The sequence below is a fragment of the Pteropus medius genome, unplaced genomic scaffold (genome assembly GCF_902729225.1).
Source record: "Pteropus medius unplaced genomic scaffold, Ma_sr-lr_union100, whole genome shotgun sequence".
In the NCBI taxonomy this organism is placed as follows: Eukaryota; Metazoa; Chordata; class Mammalia; order Chiroptera; family Pteropodidae; genus Pteropus; species Pteropus medius.
In genome coordinates this window covers 6,568,535-6,577,706 of record NW_024349802.1, presented here as the reverse complement: position 1 = coordinate 6,577,706, position 9,172 = coordinate 6,568,535, and positions in this window count along the sequence as shown.

Here is a 9,172-nt window from a genome sequence, read left to right as displayed (position 1 = left end):
ATTCAATTGTAATTTTCATTTTGCTTATTAGAAATTTCTTGGACTTGGAAATGATGTGATAATAGAACTTTCTCTTTGTACGAGAATTCCAAGGAACCTTTGCTTAAATACCAAGGCCTAGTTTGCCTTATAAGACTGAAAACAACTCATGGGCACACTGAAGTAAGACAATGCTGGCTCTGTTGAAGTGTGAAAAATAAGGCAACCAGTTGGCTTTGTCTACATCAAGGTTCCCTAGCTTTAATATACATCGTAATCTCCTGGGAGTTTTAAAACACACACAGGAAAAATATCCCACCAGATTGTGATTCAGTAGATCTGGTATAGTGGTGGAGGGCAGGAATCTGAATTTGTAACAGGCTCCTCAGAGTTTCCGATGCCAGAGTGTGGATTTTTCATTTAGGAGAAACAGTGATATAACAATACCAAATACTAATAACACTAAATGATCATTGGCCAAGTAATGAAGAAAAAACCATTTGGGTAATGATTATCAGAAGCTACGTTTGAGACTTATATCCAAATATAAAACCTTTTGCAGCCATCCCCTTTAGCCTTCCCACTATGTGCAGAATGACAAGCTTTGTGCTAGCTCTTTTAATATAACCAATTATTCTCTTGGTTCTATTACAGTCAGGCCAAAAATATAGAGATTTACCTATGGTTTCAAGTTTTTTTATATTAGTTTCAGGTATATGTTTATACCTTTGTATAATTTATATAATTTATGAAGTGATCCATGTGATTGGCACCCGTCTGGCTCGACACACAACTATTACAGTAATATTGACTTACAGTCCCTATGCTATAATCTAAATTCCCGTTTTTTGTTGAATTGAAACTAAGAAGTAGCATTGGGGGAACAAATGCTAAGAAAATAAAGTCCAGTTTATTTAGCTCATTTTCTTAATTTACCTATATAATCTTCAATTAGACTATCTGATATTTGTCTCAAAGGCACAAGTAATGCAGGCGTCCCAGCCCCCAGCAGTCTGAAAAGCACCTTGTTGGGAATAGAGTAACTTCCTAAGAAACAATGTAAATGAAGCCCTTTGGGAACAGCGGCTTAGAAACCTGATGATCAAAGACAGAAGTCCTAAAACAAAACAGAGGTCCTAAAACAGGCCCTATTTCTAACATAGTTTCAACTGGGGATTCATTTAAATGACAAAGGTCAGGGCCTATATTTACAGAGCCTCTTAACTTGATTTATTTAATATTAGACACCAAGTTTCAATAATTTTCCTGCAATTATTTAGTAAACAAAGTAAGCCTTGCTTTGGAATGTGGAATTTGATTTGAGACATTATGGTGAACAATTTAAGATGTTTATTAGTCAGTATAGCTTTAGTGATAGCAATATGCCACTACAGATGAGCCGATAATGTTGCAAAAAGGAACTGAAAAGCTTTCTTCCTTAACCGAATTGAAAGGGCTTGGGATAATGGTAACACATTCTCCAGTCAAAAAGCTTTGCATGTGGCATGTTACATGGCTGTTAAAGAAGGGGAAGAAATAATTGGAGGTGAGGTATGAATGGAGAGAAACACTTGGTGTTCAAAATGGAAATTATTGTTCACTGCTTTCTTGAGCTAAAAGCAACTGAATATGAAATTTAACAGTGGAACTGTAGTCCTGCTTCATCCAGGATTAGCAAAATCTCAAACTAGAGAGATTACAAACGTTACCAAATCACAGCACTATTTTTAGGGTCTCCTGACAAGGGCTAGGGTTTGGGTTGAAGTCTGTATAGAGCATTCCCTAGTTGGGAAGGCACACCAGACTGATTGCCCTCTGGAGAAATGGAAAGTTGCCTTCCCTCCATTTCAGGGACTTTACTTTTGAGACCCGAATGCCTAAGAGCCCCCCTTTTGAGAGCACTCACCTTGTTCCGAGTGCCAGAGAGGCCAAATAGGTGGGCACTTGTCTGTTACTTAGGGCCTCTACTGCATGGGACACAGCTCTGTCCACTCCTGAGGGAAACTATGCAATACTTTCTTTCCTGACTGGCCACAGATGGCAGGGGCACGAAATTATTTAGAGAATAGCTGAGTTTTTATGCACCCCAGCTTTGGGGCCAGGCTCAGAATCATCAGTCCTCTTGCAGTGGCACCCCTGTTGGATTCTCTGGGGCTCAGTCTGCCTTCCTCCTTGGAAAAGCAGTGCCCTGCCACTTCTGATTACCTGACGACTGGACAGCCTTTGCCTGCTACTCCATGTGCCAGTGCTAGGCAGGAAAAAATATGGGTCAGGGTCCCTATTCACCAGGTTCTCTCTTTTTCTCCCACTCACACACAAAGCTTTACATTACAAATGGGAAGCCATTAGTTATCACCAGGCATTTAGCAAGTATTGTGCTGGTGTTGGATTCGGGTTCGGGCGCTTGGCCTCATCTTCCACCGGCCTTTCCTTCAGTCAATCAGCAGGCATTTCCTGAACACCAGCCTGCTCGGGGCTGGCACTGCATATGAAAAATGGGCAGAGAAATACCAAAGGCACCATGGAAGGCAAAAAGGCCCCAAACACTATTGAGGAGATTTCAGAAAGGGCACCAGAGTTCAATCTTAAAGGAGTACAAACTAGTTAAATGGAGAAGGGCAAGAGAGGATATTCCAAGCAGATAGAACGGCAAAGGCAAAAGCATGGCAGGAAAGGGTACAGTGTGACTTGGGGGCTAATAGAGCTTAGGCCTGAAGAGGTGCTGTGTGGAGAACACGTGAGAAGACAGGAGTGGAGGGGACGCCCGAGGCCTGCACTTCTCCCACCTTTCAACCTGCTTTTCATCTGGAATAAGCAGATTATTTCTAACACCAATTCCGAAAACAACATTTTTTGATGTGCATGACCATGTTTTCCAAGCCAAGGGAAGAGGCAGCGAGCCACCAGAATAGCCCGTTCATGAAGCCATCAGACTAGGATCGGAAGGGACACGCTATTGGAAGTCGGGACCATCTGGATAGACACGTGTTCTTCTCAAAATGACGTCACTGACCATTGAGCATGTGCACCAGAATGTATGTCACAGAATTAGAATGACCAAAAAAAAAAATTAATAAATCTGAGATATCCCAAATTAAATTACAGCAGGCCACGGGGTGGAAGGAAGAGATGAAAGAGGTTAATCTGTTAACAACTGCAGGGCAAAACCAACAAAAGACTGCTTACATGCCTGAGTGTACGTTGGAACGCTGATTTAACTTCCAGGTGGTTCTTTCTCAGATCACCTAAAGAGCTGAGTAGCCAACCACCGGGTACCACAAAGCACCAGGCACAACAAACCACAGATCACCAGGCCACGGCTCGCTAGTACCACAGATCACCAGGCACCTCCAATCTTGCTACACACGACCTTTCCAGACTGTTGCCCTCAACCGGCCCTAAAGAACAAACGTTTCTTCCTTATGGACTCTGCACCTATCCTACAACTAGCCCCGCTTCGCCTTCTCCCATCCACCTTATCTATAGCCAATGTCAATTCTTTCAAAACGACTTACATCTTTCGCCTCCAAACTTGACATATAAAGGTTCCCGTTGACTCCGGGACATGTTGTCTTCTCCGCCCAGCCCTGCTGCTGGCGGTTCAGGCTATGTGCCCCAAGACCCGGTTCCTTTTCCGGCTGGCATGTGGCTTAATAAACCCTTTCTTTTAGAAAAGCTTTCAGCTGTGAAAGTTTTTTGTTTAACAGGAAAGATGCTGGTTTAAGGTAAAACTAAAACACATGCTGAAGATATTGAAACAACAGGCATTGCCAACCTGCAAATCACCTGGCTGAGGCCTGGGGTGGGGTCTCTGAGGATACTGCTGGGAGAGAGGTGAGCAGAGACAGCATCTGTCCCCTCTGACCCTCTTCTCCACAAACCCCTGTCCTGGGGCTGCTCTGCCGGAACAGTGTGGAGATCTGGAGGTCCCATCCATCAAGTGGTAGTAGGGAATGGAAATAGGGAGGGAATGCCCTGTGCTCTCATCCCCTAGGAAAGTACTGAACTTGAAAAGTAGTGGGGGTAGTGGAGGGCATCTTAATTCATCACACAGCCCAAGGGCTGCCCAGTGGACAGTAGATTGGACTTGACCTCTGTGGCATCAGGGCACGGGAGGACCTATGAATAAAAACACCAAGTTTCAAGGAGACAATTATAGTTGAATTTAAGGAAGACCTTTTTAACACAGATGGATTAGCAAGGAGTTGCTTTCAAAATGCCAGGCTCTCTGTCACTAGAATCCAGAGGCTGTCTGGAGAAGGTGGTCAGGCACGAGCTTCCACACCTTGAACACCACCCCACCCCAAACCCTGAGGAACGAGGATTGATGGCGCAGGCTGGTGTCGATCCCATACCCTTTCTTGACTAGAAGGAAGTGCTCCTGGGGGGAAGAAGAGTTTGATTCCTAATGCCTCTACTTCTCCCCTTTGACATGAGCCCATCTGTGAGTCTTAATGTTGGGTTGAGGCAGTGGTCAGGCCCCCACCAGACCTCCTGGCCAAGCCTCATGGGCTGCCTTCAGCAAGCTAATGGGCACAACTATTAAGGCTGGTGTGTGAGTGCAAGGCTTTGTATATCAAGCACCTGTCACCAGAAGCAGGCAGTCACCCAGAGCCCAAAAATAGTTCGGAATACTCGCCAGGAAAGGGTTATTTTGCTGAGTCATTTTCCCCCCTTGACTTCTCCTGCAAATCCTGGCTGCTCTCCCGAGTTTCATGAGGATCACAACATTCAATCCTTAGCAATAGAAAGTTGCTTCTTTGCAAAAGGGGGTGGGCAGCAGGATGGATGTCCTTTTGAGCTACCTCCAGGCTCTTGGGTTACCAGTCTTCAGGTGTACAGATGTCCACCAGGGAACTTAGAATGCTGGGAAGGTGGGTGTTTCTCAGGCCCAGGCAGGATCACATGGGCTGCTTCCCCGATGAGCACTAGCTGTTTGAAACCAGCCCTTACCCCAGCCCTGCCTGGGCAGCTGCAGATGGCCAGTCCCTGCTCTTATCCCAGACTCCAGTTGTCCTGGTTGGGGGTAGGGAGGCACAGGAGAGCTTGTAAACAACGGGGTTTTACCGGCTCAGATTCTAGGAATTGAGAGTAAATAAATTCCTCTGGCCTCCTGCCTCTCGTCAGTCTGCCTGCTGTCAGAATCTCTATTTCTAAAACCCCTGCTTCCCCATCCTCCGACACCTTCATTAGCTCCCCATTTTGCCCACCTCACACCCATGCCCACTCTGCGCCTCTCAGCCACCCAGCTTGTGGGCCCAGCAGGAGCTCTCATCCTCATTTAATCAGTGAGGAAACTGAGGCCCAGAAAGGCCCAGAATACAGTTGCCAGTTCCCCACTGTTACCCCAAGGCCCACACGATTCCCTTTCCAGTCACTTTCTCCTTCATGGTGTGTTCATGGAGGAATTCTCTGGACCCGAATGGCCACATGTGGCTAATGTTGGCTGAGGACGGAAGGAAAATAAGGAGATCGCCCACTGAACACAAACCCCTGGACCCGGGGCAAGCCCGTCCTAGAATTGCTATTACCCGGAACACAGAGGCCCGCAGCCCCACCAGTGAGGCCTCAGCCCCATTTTCCAAGTCTGGAGGACGGTGCCTCACCTTCCTTGCAGCACCTTCAGGCTTAATCCTGTCACCATCCCAACCATACCTGGCATCTCATCCCATGATCCTACCCAAGACTACTGTTATGTGCCTACTGCACCCCCCTCACCTAGTAAGAGATGAATCAGTAGCTGATGGCATTCTGATTGGCCGAAGGCCCCAAGATGAGTGGGTAAATCTTCTTCTTTCTCTCCCTCTGCCCAAGTCTAGTCCGGAGGTTCACCTAGCCCCCTCTGCCAGCCAGCCCCACCTCACCCAGCTGGCCCAAAGTTAAAGGGTTCAGCAGGTTCTCACTTGACTCACTGACCACGTCCTCCGACCATGGACCCTCCCCCAGGATCTGGACTTCAGAGATCTCAGTATCCCCAACTGCTTCTCCCATTGTGCAGATGGGAAAACTGAGACGCAGCAAGTCAGTGGCAGAGAGAATACTTGAAACCCAGTCTCCTTATTCCTGGGTCAACCATACTTCCCTATAGCCTTCGAGAGAGGTGTTTAACAATGATAAAAAGAAGCCTGAGTTTGAGTTTGAGTTGGGACCTCAGGGAGTCACGGGTGCCCCAGGAAAGGCAAAGCCCAATGTGAACCTTTTCCTATTTATTGTTTTACAATGGATTGTTTTTGCTTAACATTATATTTGTTGCAACAAAACAGTTGTCCATTATTAAATGTAGCAGCGATTTTCCTCCCTGTATACTATTCTTTTTTAAAAAATTGTGGCAAAAAACCCACAAAACATAAAATTTACCTTCCTCAAAACTTGCAAGTTTACAGCACGATATTGTCACTGACAAGCACACTGCTGTGCACCAGATCCCCAGAACCCTGCATCCTGCCTCTTGCGCCCATTGAATAACTGGAATCTCTTCTGCCCCTAGCCCCTGCCAATCACCACTCTACTTCCTGTTTCTACAAGTTTGAATACTTTAGATACCTCATATAAGTGAAATTGTGCAGCATATGTCCTTTTGTGACTGGCTTATTTCACTTAGCACAATGTGTTCAAGTTTCATTTGTGATGTAGCATGTGGAAGAATTTCCTTCCCTTTCAAGACTGAGTGATATTCCATTGTATGTATCTACCACATTTTCTATATCCCTTCATCTATCATTGGCCCCTTGGGTTGTTTCCAACTCTCGGCATGGTGAATAGTGCTGCAACCAACGTGAACCCCAAGTTGGCAAATAAACGGACATTGGGCCCCAAATAGTTCTAGGGAGCAGGATCCCTTCCAAGACACCTCGGGGTTCTGGTCAGCCTTCGGTTTGGATGCGAGATGCAACGTGGGCTGTGGCAGTGAGACAGGGCAGGCTGGGTTCTGTCTATCCTGGCCACTGGCCACAGCCACCTTTCCTTTGCTTGCACACTGCAGGAGTGAGAGTTTTGAGGATGTGAGGACAGTCTTGGATCTGCTCCAGTTTGTACCCAATGGTTAATCACTCGCCAGCACCAACCTCTGCCTTGGACACAGTGTAGTGGAGGACACGAGGCCTCCCACAGGAATTGCCAGGTAAAATACAGGATGTGCTAAATTAAAGCATTATTTGTTGTTTGTTTGAAATTCTAATTTCACTGGGCATGCTGTGTTTTTATTTGCTAAAGCTGGCAACCCTACCACCTGACTCGCTGAAGGTCTCCCTCGCGAGCAGCACCAGGGCTTCGGTGTCCCAACCCAGGTTCCCTCAGGATGGATGGTGTGGATGCTACTGAACGCCAGGCTTGGAGCACTGGGTATCGAGCACCACTCTGCTCCACTAAGCTGGCCCTTTAAGTCACCTGCTCGACTGAGGCCCCATTTTTTCCTCTCCCCCTTTGATTCTTGGCAGCAAACCTGCCTGAATTCCAAAAGGCTGTCTTAAGAGTCATATTTTATGATCTTTCTTTCTTTTTTTTTTAGTCAGGCAACCCCAAAATGGTGATTATGAAGATTTGAGTGCCTCTGCCTGAGCCTGTCACGAGGAGAATGAAGAGTGGGTGGCCGGGGCTGACACACGCGGGCCAGCAGGAGGCTCGGCCCTCACAATGCAAAGAAGCTGGCCCTCATGGATGCCCTCAAGAGCCTGCTCAGGTGAGGTCGAAGTGTGGGGAAGGCAGCTGTAAAGGCGAGGGTAGCTGTGAGACCATTTTGAGCAACCTGTACTTCCTGGCGTGGATGGACAGTGACTCTGAGTCCTGAAACTCTCCAAATGAAAGGAGCCTTTGCTGCCTCCTCTGGCAGCTCTGGGCACAGACAGATGTAACAAGAGGAGCTGAGGCCAGCTCTGGGCACATGGACGGCTCCCTCTCCACCTATTGCTGATTTGCTTTTTTTGGCAGTTATAAGGCAAGGCCTGGGTTTCCTTAGCCTACATACCCCACCCAGGGCGGGCACCCAGCAGGTCTCAGCCAAGGTCTTATTCTTCCAAGAGGCCTCTTGTCCCTGAACTGCCTCCTTGTTCCTGAAACTGACAGAGAAGGTCCTTCTCTGCACTGGGAGGCGCTGGCGTGCAGGGGACGAGAGGACGGGAACTCTGAGGCTGGGGAAATGCAGGGCTGGCCCTGGCCCTGTGGGCCTCAGGACTGGGCGCTGGAGGCATCCAGGCTGGGGCCTGGCGGCTGGCGGTAGATGGCGCTCCAGACCCAAACTTGCTGGAGTTTAGCAAGAACAAGGGAAGTTCAGGGCGGCCAGAGACCTCCTGCTCCCTGGCCTTAAACTCTCTTGCACAGTCTCAGTGAGTAATTACACATTGCTTTGGGATTATATGATTAAAATCTGCCTCGCACACTGGCCTAGTCTCTCCATAGGGCATGTGGTCATCCCAGTAGCCTTGGGGCCCAGCAGCAGTGTTCAGGGAGCATTGGGTCAATACAGGCTTTACTCCTGGGAGATGCTGGCAGAGTACCAGCCCTCCATGGGGCAGCTATGACTAAGTCAGTCCACACGGGTGTTCATTGCTTGGCAGCTCTAGGGCAGGGTCCTCGTGACACGCACGGCATATAGCCCAGCACACAGGCAGGAGGTGTGTGGTCAACAGATTCGTTGAATGAATGAATGGTGTTGCTTCCACAGAGAAACCCTTCCTCAGTGACACTGCCCCGCCCCCCCGCCCGCCCAGGTCATCCCAGGCCTCCATAATGACTCTCACTTCCCTTGGCGACTGTGTCCCCACTGGACTGTGAGCTGCCCTGGGCAAGGACAGTGACTACATTCCCCACACCTTTCAGAGCCTGGTGTGGAGTCGGTGCTCAGGAGACGAGAAACAAACCTGGGGAAAATTCTTCCCTGGTACAGGGACAGATGCCTGGGCTTCCTCCCAAACCTTCCCACTGTCCCAGGCGGGGGGCTCATGGGGTGGCAAGAGCCCAGCCATCCTGTGACACAAGACTTACCAGAGGGGTGGCTTTGGATATATCTCTCATCCACCGAATTCCGAGGGGGCCACAATGAGGAGCAAATGACACTGGGCTTTGAGCGCGGCCCCGGGTGTGCACTGAGCACTCACTATGCGCCATCACCATCAGGATTCTTCCTTGGGACACCCAGGGAACTGTTTCACTGAGCCCATAGGGCCCCCAGATCCCCGGTCCCACTTAACGGAACGGA